Below are 13,117 nucleotides of genomic sequence, written 5' to 3'. Positions count from 1 at the left end.
AATATATTATTTTAATTATAAAATACTCTCTTTGTTTTCCAAACAAAAAAAATTTAATATCATAATTTAAAACATATATTTTTATTTTTCAGATAAATAATATGTAAATATATATATATATATATATATATATATATATATATATATATATATATATATATATATATATATATATATATATATATATATATATATATATATAATGCTCATATAATAATAAAAAAATATTTGATAATTTTATTTGAAATAATCTTAAAAGTATCAAATTTTATAATTCTATGGGACAGTATAAATATAAATAATTAATTTACTATAAAGATGTAAAATATTTTAACATGGATAATACTTTATTTCTTCCGGGCTATAATATTTATCGTATTTGAAATTTTTTTTGTTCATAATATTTGTTATATTAGAATTTTAAAAAAAATATTAATTACAATTTTTTAAATTTATCCCTAATAATAAATAACGTATTAAGGTTAAAAAAACTAGTCAAATATAAAATTAGTGGTAATTAATATAGATAATATAGTAAAAATAATATAAATTAAAATATATTTATTAATTTTTTAATTTATATATAATGGATAAATGCGATAAATATTATAAATAGGAGAGAGTATTAATTAATACTCCATATTAAATAAAGATGATTGCCTATGGATCGGAGAATTCCGAGGTCGGATGCTAATGATGAGCCAATATTAGAAATTAATAATTGTAGTCCATAAACAATGTTTTACTTTTTGTAAAACCAAGATATAAAGTTTTGTCTGTAACTTTTTACACAGTTCTTCATGGATCAGATGGTGATCAACAAAAGCCTGTTGGAGTAGATCAGAGCGTGAGTAACACGCCGCTATTACTCGCAATAAATAGTACTTCTTCTATTAGGAGTGGAAAAAACCATCCGAACGAATTAACTATTTGAACCGATAAATTTTGATCGGTTTGATTTAATTAAAATAGTTAATTCAATCAATTTGATTTTTGTATAAAAAAATTTAGTTATCGATTTAGTTTAAATTTTAAATTATTCACATTAACCGAACCAGTCGTATTAAAAAATTCTGATGTTTTTTGGTTATTCTTTTTTTGAATTTTTGACCAAACCGATAAAATTAAACGATCTATTCGGTCGTTTTCGGTTTTGAATTTTTTTCTATCTTATTCAATCAGTTTGATTTTTTATTATAAAAAATTACCCGGTCGGTTCGGTTTTAACTATTCGGTCGAATGTTTAGTTCGGTTAAGGAGGTGTCGGTTTGGTTTTGACCAAACCGACCGAATGCTCACCCCCACCTTATATCCCCAAATAATTGGTTATATGAATAAATGCGATGATTAAAAATATACTTATAAATTAATTGTAAATTATTATTTTATTTACTTTTATATTTTATAATTTCTTAATTCTTAAAATTTACAAATAATATATTGATGCCCGGTTTTATTGTTGCATTTCACATTAGCATTAAAAATGACATTGATCAATGTCAGAATATGGAGTGTTAATTTATCTGAGAATAACTATGCATATTTACTAGAAGTATATAAGGTTTTTAATTTTAAAATTGTCAACTAAAATAAAAAGTAACCTACATAAAATAATAAATTGACCTATCAATTCAGAACAAAGAGACTATTAAATTTTAAAAGTTGTTATTACTCAATTCAATTATATACAAATTGATTATATTAGGTATAAATGAATGTTTTGAATCACTTAAAATGTCGTTTATTACGAAATCTATTCAAAACTGAAAACGACATCAGTTAATGATGGAATCAGGTCTTCGCAACAAATGTTTAACCTATAAAATAAGGTAGATGGTTGTTTAGACGGTGTTTGTTCGATAAGCTCTCTAATGCCTAAGTTATTATTTGAGTTTAAGAAAGTATTAATGCGTAATTATAATTTGTCTGTGCGTAGACATACCTCAACTCTTGTTATTGTGAAAATATAGAAATACCTTGTAGAATATACTTATTCAGTAAGACTTTGAATAGAAAAGTGAGTTCTATTCAGAGGTGATTTCTAAATAAGGATACGATTTCAAATCGAAAAATATCTCTTTGAAATTTTAAGAGATCTTGGACTTCTATAATTTTTTTCATTGTCATAATTGAAACGTATATGGAATTAGATCTTCAACGAGTCGTACCAGATCTGATAATGGAATAATACCGAATCCTATTGGATTGTTGTGATTTGGGCAAATCCTCTTGGATTGATCTAAATGGGTGAGATATCTTAGAACTCGGCCATGGCTTGTTTGGACGAATTCTGGGGTTTGCTTTAATGGGTGGATCCTATGAGACTCAATTTATTATATTTTTTTGAAATTGAGATTCCAGTTATTAACGATGAGAGTATACTTTTAAACATCATTAATTATCACTTTTTTTAATATGAAGAATTAATAATAAAATTATATTTTACTATATTAAAAAAGTTAGCATTTTCAAAGTAAGGATATAATAAATAAAAAAGGCATATAAGATATTTTCTAACAAAATAATGTAAAATTACTTTTTTTTTCTTTATGGGATGAAGGAATAAAACTTGTAAAAATAATAATTCAGGAACAAACAATGAAATAACTGTTTTGTAAAAAGTTAGATAGAAAATATATTTTTTATTTTTATTTAATTGTTGTTTTACAATAAATTATTAATATAAGAAAAGTTTTTTTAAGTTTAAAGTACATTGACTTATTTATTCAAATGATTAAATAAAAAATCAAATATAATAAAATTATCTAAAAAATCATGTATTTTATGGGAAAGAAAACCCCACAATTTTAACAAGTTAGTAGAAAGTCATTTACTTTTTATTTCTCCGTTCCGTTTGAAATTAGACATATCTCAATTTTTATGTCTCATATAAGATGATCATATCATGATTTTTGCGCTATTTATAAGGGATTCTCACTAATATTCTCTTTATTTATTTTTTAATTAATGTCTACTACTTCATACACAACTATAATTATTAAAGATAAAATAAAAAAATTAATAATAATTATTGTCCTTATAATCTATATGTATAAAGAATATGTTTCTTTTTAAATTGGGCGAAAAAAATACATCTTTTGAGATATAATATATTGATAAAAAAGACAATAAATAATATGATTTATCTGTTGGCTAATATATTTGTTTAAGGAGCAATGTTATATAATTTTTATTTTTTAATTCACCTTTTTTAATATATTTAACGTGTCAATAAATAGTGGATAAATTTAAAATTGATTTTGACATTTTTATTTTCAAAAGAAAATTAAACAAATAAAATACTGACATATAAGAAGATACATTTAAGTTAATAAAAATATTAGATTAAATAGCATTTTGTTTGTTTAAAATATCACTAACGGAATATTATTTTCCTTTTATCTATTGTAGTCTCGAAAGTCGAGAAAAGCATAGTACTACTGAATTATCATCCTTAAACATTGGAGGGTGCTTTCCAGGTCCCTTTCCTTTGGCCTGGCTAATTAATTATTTTTAAATTAAAGCAAAAAAAAAAAGAGAATTAAAAGATTTAAACAAATTTTTAACGTTATCAATCAAAATAAAAACAATTCAATTGTTGTTTTTTTATTCAGACAATCAAATAAAAATTACTTCTTCCATCTTTAGGATAATATAAATATTAAAAAAAATTATTATTTAGATAAAACGACTAAATTTATACAAAAATACCACATTTATTCTCATTTAATATAGTATTGATTGTTATGTTTTAATAGTACCTTTTATTTTATTTATAATAAAAGTTCACTATAATAAACGAGGATGTATATGACGATTCTTATTTAAGTAAATGATTTTCTATAATTTAGGACAAAAAAATAAAAAATAGTACCTATCAATTTGAGACGGAAGAGTATTTTGTTGACTCAATTTGACAGGTAATTTATGATAAGTAAAAAACGTTATTAAAAAAATTAGTCATATAGATAAAAAAATTAATTTATAAAAAATTTAATACTTATTTTAAGAGAGTAATTTTTATATTTAGACTCTCTCCGTTTCGTTTAAAATGGACGGAAGTATATTGAAACAAAAATTAATAGATCATAAGAATATTTTATTTTGTATTTCCATTAATTGTTGGAATCACATCTATTATAAAATGGATTTCATTTAATCTATATTTAAAATTATTAATGAATAAAAACAATAATTAAATATAAATATAAATTAGCACATAAAATATGATATGAACTCTTAAGATGAGATATGTAGAAATATATATATTTTCTTTTAAATATGACAAAAGAAGTGTTTTTTTTCAAAGTCTATAAACGAAAGTATTAATTGGAATTTTTTCAAATCTCTCCTCTATTAATTTATTAAAAAAATATAAATATATAAATAAAAAATAGTAATTATAAATGTTAATAAATTTCAAGAAAAATTAAGCATTTTAATAATTTATTTATTTTTTGTGTTAAAATTAAATTCGATAAATATTATAGACAGGAATGAATATTAATAAAAATAAAATGAGAGATGTTGTGGTATTATCCGCCATTAAAGCAAAAAGGGAAGGTAAAACAATAAAAATGAAATCTACGACGCGTGTAAAAGAAACAAATATCGCAAACAAGGAGAAGCGTCGGGGGACCATAACTTACGTCGCTCCTCGCTCCGCCACGCTTGGCACACCATCCCCACGACACGCGTCATTCATTGATCGTCTGGTCCACAAGTGGTCCTTACAATAAGAGCACGCGCCAAAGGATAAAGCTCATAAGATTCATACACGTGGACTAATCGAAAAAAAGTGGGGACCAATCTTTTAGAATTTTTGACTTGTCTGACAGCCGCCGGCTTAATCATGCGTACCTGTTTATTGTGGGGCCCCCTTAGTGGGACCCAGAGTGTAAAGAAATAGAGAAACTTGGGACCCAGTGAAGAGAAATGGTATGAAAGGCAAACTGTCCGGCTACGAGACGCATGGTCCCCTACCTACTTACTTTGCCAATTAATTGTTGTTTATTACACTGGTTGTCTTTTTAATATTTTTGTAATGAAATATTAATTTTAAGCTGCCGTCAGGCAGACGGCAAAGAGAGGGCTGCGTTATTATATAGGAAATGTCTGATTTTTTTGTCTTTTGCTACGGTTTCTTTTAAAAAGAAATCAGATAATCATCAATCCGATCCATAGAAATTTAAAAAATATTATAACTTGCGGATTGGCGGCGGCTGTCTGGTCCGGTGGTGTCTCCAAAATTGTACCTGAAAGGCACAATACGACCGTTAGAAAGGTGCCGGAAGGGGATTCCGGCAAACTGCTCCAACGGTCAAATTAATAAGTGTTTTAGTGAGAGAATGAATAAGAAGTGAAAGTGAATTAAGAGTTGAGAGAAAAGGATAATTAACCTTTTTACCTACTTTTTCTAAACCTTTTATATTGTTTCTTTGTTTCTCTTTGTCTAGGCCAACAAGTTTAACATAATTCTCTTTGTCTGTGCAGGGAGAGCAGAGAATGTCAGGGTACTTTCTGTTCAGGCTGTCTCCTGATTATCAGAGTGGTTATGTTCGGTAAATCCGAGATGTGATCAGTTGGGTGTCTTGATCAGTTTTATTCGAGGATGGCTTTGCCATAGTCTCGGTTGTTTTATCTGAGTTGGCTTGCTTCAGATTTAGTTGGTTGTTTGGTCGGGATGTGTCTTTCTCGGTTTTTAAAGTATTCCTGTCTCTGCTCGGTTATCTGTTTACACTTGGTTGTGAAGTGCCTCTTATTGAGGTCGGTTCAATTGTATTGTTATCACGTCTTCATTCCTCATATTGGGCTGTAAATAAATCAAGGCGAATCAAATTTTGAGATATTTATATTGGCTCGTGTATATTGGATTAATGTTTGTTTGAATTTTAAACAAAATATTATGTTTGATTTATTTAAAATTTATAGCATTTATATTCAGTTCACATTTAGCTTGTGTTCGTTCGTTCAGCAGTTAAACGAACGCACACGAACTTAACTCGTTACCAATTAAACGAATGAATGAATGAATATGATCTGAACAAATTACAAATAATACTAATGACCTTTTCAAACTCATACTATTTATCCAAATTGAGCTTCTACACGAGACAGTTCGTGAAATTTTTATCGATCTCATATACAATCTAGTTTTCTAACCCTTAATCGAGATTATATGCAAACACGTTCGCGAACAGTTAACTGAGCTCTAATACGAGCTATCCGTGAACATAAACGAGCCGAATATAACTATGTTCATGTTCGGCTCGTTTAAATAAACAAACATAAAACCAATTTTAAGTTTGGTTTATTTAAAATACGAACGAACACGAACCAAATTCTTATCGAATTGAATGTCGAGCTGCTCATGAGTAGCTCGGTTCATTTATAGCCTTATCTTCCACTTCTCTTTTTCGTGGTGACAACTTCGTATTCCATTCAATAAGAGGTATCAAATCTGATTTTTATTCCCCGTTTTATTTATTTGTCACCTTTTTATTTTCACGCATATTAAAAATATATTAAATGAGGTAGATAATTTTCTTTATATTCCTGATTTTTGTCTTAAAATATAATATAGTCAAATAAATTGTGAATTTTATATATTAGCCTATTCAGAAAATTTATTAACGTCAAGGGTAAATAAGATAAAATATGTGCTAATAATACGAAAATAACATTCTTTTTGAGACAACAAAACGCATAAAAAAAATAAAATGAGGCCAAGAGAGTATTTATTTTATATTTATATGAATATTTGAAGTAAATAAGTTATACTTAAATTAGATTTATCGTATTTGATTCAAAAATATTTATTTTTAAAATTTTTCTAGACAATGTTAAAATTATTTTATTTAGTAGCACAAAAGCAACTATATTCGTTCTTATTATTTAAGAAAAGATATATTTTTGCCTATATAAACTATGTTTTAAATGATATACTCATTAATTTTAGAAAAAAAGGTATAAAAAGGAATTTTTTTTATAAATAACAACAAAATATAATATAAACTTTTTAAATGGAACATAAAAAATATGAACATAATATTTATAGACGACATATAAAAAGTAAAAAAAATACAAATAAAGGTCAAACTAGCCAAGTTCTCTTTTATGTTTAAGACGGTTAAATAAAAAAAAGCGATGTGCGGCGGAAGTAGACAAAGGGAAGAGAAAGTCGAGAGAAGCAGACGAACGGAAGAAAAAAAGAAAGGAAAAAGTAGTTTTGACAGAAAGAAAAATATTAAAAGAAAGAGAAAAGTGCGGCTATATGAATTATAATTTAAAATAAATTGAAGCTTTCTATATATAGTATAGTATTTCTGTAAATATATTTGTAACTAGGTTAGCGTGCAAACTATTGAAAAAACAGTAAAAATGTATAAATAAATGGGTTAATTTCTAAAAAAATCACGAACTTTACACGAAGTTTCATTTTAATCATGAACTTTAAAAGTTGTCATTTAAAGGCACGAACTTTCATTTTGTTTCAAATATATCGCCAAAGTAAAATCCGGTGTATTTTATCGAACCAAAAATTCCTAATCCTATATACTATAACTAAAAGATAATAAGATTTAATGTCGATTTATAATTTGGGTCTTTCATTAATGGATTATTGAAGAATTTAATCAACAAAAATACACTGAAATGATAGATTTGAAACAAAATGAAAGTTCGTGCCTTTAAATGATAATTTTTAAAAGTCATAATTAAAATAAAACTTTGTGTAAAGTTCGTGAATTTTTAGAAATTAATCCTAAATAAATTGACAAATTCACATATTTTTGAAATAGTTCTAACTAGAGATCCAAATTAATCTAAAAATGATCTGTCAATAGCAATAGTAGAAAAAAGGAATGTAGTAGGGTACATTTCCTTTTGTCTTTTATGCGAGACATTTGCATTTTCAGGGTCAATGGTTATTTATGAGCAACAACTGGGAGTTGGTTCAGATGATAAGCGGATTGATATCATTTATGTAAAATCTCGGCATTAAATCTTGTGAATGCAAAAAATCTCTGCTGACGGACTTACTCACCATGTCAAATGCGCGATGCAAGTCAAATCCGGATTAATAAAGGCAAAATTCTAAAAACCGGATGTGCAATAAAAAAAAGACTGTTTATAAACAGTCCTACCTGAGTTTGCATTACTATTTTAATTTAATTTATATTTCAAAATTCAAATCATCGTTCACATGCTTTTGAAATCTATATATACTCTTTAATCCATAATTTATATAATTTTAAATAAAATATTATTCGCCAATTACTTCAGATTTATTTTTAAAAAAAAATACTAACAATTATATTCAACGGTGAATCTATCTTATGATTAAAGTAAAATTTTATTTAAAATATTACATATTTTCTCCTTTAAAAAAAGCTTTCTAATGGACCTACGTTAATTTTAAGTTGTCGGCTGTGGAAAATTCCATAAGAACTATAATTATGAGTGTGCAAAAATCAAATTGAACCAAAAAACCGAACTGAACCGAAGTTTTAATATTGGTTCGGTTTTTTGGTTAAAAACGGTTTGATTTGGTTTTTGTCTACCTAAAATTTGATATTCGGTTTTCAATTTGATTTTAGGTTTTTGCAAACCGAACTGACCAAAAAACCGAATAACAAATAATTTTTATTTGAGAATATCACAAAAATACCACAAAAATGGCTCAACATTTCATACATTGTCACCTAATTCCATTATTTATCATTCCTACCACAAAAACACAAAAGTTTACAACAAACACCATTCCATTAAAAAGGTGACACATGGCAAACATGACATTATCTTAATAAAAAAGAATAAAAACAGCTAGCACATGTGATTGGCGTGTCAGAGCGCGTCAGAGCGCGTCATAGCGCGTCAGCGCGTCAGGGCGTCAGCCAATAGCACGCAAGCATCAACAAATTATAGACACAGTTTTGTAATATCATCCGATACATCTCTGATACATCTCCGATACATCTCCGAGATATCATTGATACATTCTCCAAAAAATAAAATTGACAGTTTTTTATTTATCTTTTAAAAATATATTTTGATTATATATCGTATTTTATTATTCCTGTATATTTATAAATATAAAAAAATCCACAAAATTATTCAAAGTAATATTTACAAAAATTAGAAAGTTAGTTTAATTAACTACAATAAATAATTATGTATCAATGATGTATCAAACAAATATATGTAAAAAATATATAGTGTGTAAATTTAATAAAAATGTATTAATTTAATAAAAATGTATCTATCATGTATCTATTTAAATACATTTAAAAATATATCTATCGTGTATAAATTATGTATCAGCGATGTATCTATTAAATACATTTAAAAAAATGTGTCTATCATGTTTTTATATATATTTTTTACGATTTATTTGAATATATCAGATATGTATCCACGCTATAAATAATACTCCAACGATGGCAGTCCTTGAAAATAGAACTTGACAAATCAGAAATGTATCAGCGATGTATTAAATATGTATCATATATGTATCAGCGATATATTAAATTATATGTTTGGTAATTTTTCAATTTTCAACGTAATTTGACAATAGTCTTTTTAAATATGTATAAATTATGTATCAGATATGTATCATATATGTATCCGATATGTACCAAATATTTATCGAATATTTTGTATTTCTACTCATTTTTTTCCTTTCTTTCACCTTGGGCTTCCGGTCAAACCATGAAATCAAACCGATCGAATATAAACAAAACAATAAATATAATAATACTAATTAAAATGAAATAATTATTTCATTTTAATTAGTATTATTACATATATGTTTATAAGCTTTTTAAAATATAAAAACGAACCAATCGAATTATGTATCATGTTTAATATTTTTTTTATAAATATCACGTATTATTATATATCGAAAATGTATCACGTATGCATCTGAGATGCATTAAATATATATCGGAGATGTATCAAATATTTATCGAATATTTTGTACTTATACTCTTTTTTTCCTTTCTTCCACCTTGGGCTTCCAGTCAAATCATGAAAACAAACCGATCAAATATATATAAAAAACAATAAATATAATAATACTAATTATAAGTTTTCTTATATATAAAAACGAATCAATCGAATTAGTCAGTTAATTCAATTAATGTATCAAATATGTATCTATCATGTATAAATTGTGTATTAGAGATGTATTAATAATATATTCAAATTGCAATTAAATATAGTCGATTAGAAATCAATAAGCACTAGAAAAATTCATTTTAATTAGTATTATTACATATATGTTTATAAGTTTTTCTCAATATAAAAACGAACCAATCGAATTAGTCAGTTCATTCGATCAATGTATCAAATATGTATCTGTCATGTATAAATTGTGTATCGGAGATGTATTAAAAATATATTCGAATTACAATTAAATATAGTCGATTAGAATTCAATAAAATATGTATCAGAGATGTATCAGAGATGTATACATTTTTTAAAATATAATAACAAACCGATTGAATTACTCGGTAGATTTAATTAAATCGATAAAAAAATAAAAAAAAATGTCTGAACGATCTAAATTATATATCAGAGATGTATCAATTATGTATCGGAGATGTATCGTATATGTATCCAAATATGTATCGAAACTACAATTTGTTTAGCATAGCTGCCTAAGAGATCAGACCTTCACTGTTTAATTTTTTGCTTGCTAAAAATCGAACACAAAGGAGTTTTTCTTGAAACTCAGAGAAAATAGAGCTGAAAATATGAAGTTTGTTCTATATTTTTGTTTCCGTACACTATTTTGTCTCTAAAATTTTATTAATTTTCAAATTTTGTTAATGGGTTCCACTAGAATCCATTAAATTGCAGTACTAACTTAGCTAAACTTGCGTGTCTTAGTCTTCACCGGCAACCACTTTTTCAACGGCAACAACCGGTTCATCCCTTCATCGGTAACAACGGCCAGACACATCGCCAGTGTCTTCTTCCCATAAAATCATCAGTAGATGATTCTTGATCTTTTTCTTACGGTCTTCATCATTAGATGAAATAATCCGAGTTAACAAAAGCCGATTTTTTTTAAAATGTTAACTATTTTTTTTTTTGAATCTGTACAGTGTTGGTGCAGTAAAAATTTAGGAGAAATTATGAGGATTTAATTCTTTCTTTTCACTGCTAAGCATGATTTACTATATGGGTGTGGGTTTGGAAAGATGACGATGAAGAAAGAATTAACTATAGGTGTGGGTATCTAGAAAGATGGTGCTGGTGAAAAGAATTAGAGAAAAATTGTAAGGTTGTAATAAAATAGGTAAGGAAGTAAACTGTATAAGAAAAAAAGTGTTGTGTGAAAATAGAAGCTCTTTTTATGGTTTTCTTGTTATTTTCTCTTTTTATTTTTCTTTGAAAAAATTAAAATTTATATGTTTATTTATATTTTTTAGTATTTATTCTTTAATTATATGTAATATATAAGTTAATAAATTTATTACAATAGATAAAATATACAAATAACATATGTAAAATTATTATTAATCAATATTTTTTTAATTTTTTATATTAAAAAATTGAAGAAAAAAATTTAAAAAATTGGTTTTTAACTGAATCGAACCAAATTTTTTGGTTCGGTTCAATTTCAGTTTTTGGTCTAATTCAAAACTGATTCGGTTTTGAATTTTGGCCTATTTTCGATTTCGGTTTTTTCGGTTTGATGAAACTGACCGATGTACAGGCCTAACTATAATTCCACCACTCTCTGTATCAAAATTATGTTATAAAATATCTGTGGTGGTAGCAAAAGAAAAATAACAAGTAAAAGAATATAAATATTTAATCATTCAAAACATCTTATCTTTATAAATTTTTTGTTCATGGTTCAAACTTTTACAATCATTAATTTTAGTCAATTTTTATTTTTATTTTTTTTAATTTTAGTTATAATCATTTATTTAAATTAAAGCGGAAAAAGTTCTAATGTGTCTTTCATATAACTTTATATCGTTTTAATATCCCTTCTATTATTAATAATTTTAAATATGAAGCAATTTGAAAGATATATTATATATATTCCACTCCAATTTAAATAAATAATTATGATTGAAATTAAAATTAGAAAAATAGACTAAAATTTAAAATTTCGGACTACAAATAAAAAGTTCAAAAAATAAAGTGTTTTCCAATGATTAAGCTAAATAAAATAGTAAAAACTAAAAACTGAAGAGAGTGTTACCAACGCGAGCATCAAAGAAGGTAAGAAACTCCGATCAAAATTAATGAAATATCCGGAGTAACAGTGTGTGAATGGTTAACCAATTGACGCGTGTCCCATTTTAAGGCCTTAAGTAGAAAGAATTTAGTGAGACCGGCTCTGAGTTCCGTCGTGGACGCTATCATAATACTTTTCACCAATTAGACTCTACCACGCTCCTCTATGTTTGGACGGAAAGTTTGGGCCCCACGCGTCTTTATGCTATTCGTTACCCAAGTCCAAAACAACGGCGACTTCATAAATTACTAATAATAACCGGTTAACCAATAACATAAGAAATTGTGTACAAAAAACAATAATTTAAAATTTAATATATTGTAATATGAACAAGTCATCAGAATTAGTAAATAAGATTGGATGTGTTGGATGTGTGGACCAAGCATTACATTATGTTATTAAAAATAATTTCAAATCAAATAATTTATATCCTTTTTTTTTTTCAAAAGCAGCGGTAGTATAATTGAAACAAAGATATAATCAGTTTACAACATTATAAGTAAAAAGAAAAAAACTTTTAAAAGAGGTTGCTAAGTTATAAGCTAAAATATTAAGATTTCTACGAATAATATCTAGATTATTTGAATCTTACTGTGACCGATAAAAAAATCGAAATTATCATTAAAGCTACTAGTATAAAATAAAAGTAAACTAGTTATAAAAGAGCTAAATAGTATTATAATTTTTTAATTATATTGTAATAGGTGTTAAAGAATTATTATTTATTTTTATTTTCCTTCCTTTCAAAGTATTATTTATGTTAACAAAAATGAAGAAAAACAATTAATCAAATATATAATCAACTTCGATAGTAATTTATGGGTGGAAAGTGGAAGACATTGCATTTGCAAGTTATTAACT

The sequence above is a fragment of the Mercurialis annua genome, linkage group LG2 (genome assembly GCF_937616625.2).
Source record: "Mercurialis annua linkage group LG2, ddMerAnnu1.2, whole genome shotgun sequence".
NCBI lineage: Eukaryota > Viridiplantae > Streptophyta > Magnoliopsida > Malpighiales > Euphorbiaceae > Mercurialis > Mercurialis annua.
The sequence above is the reverse complement of the archived record's forward strand: the minus strand, read 5'-3'. Positions refer to the sequence as shown.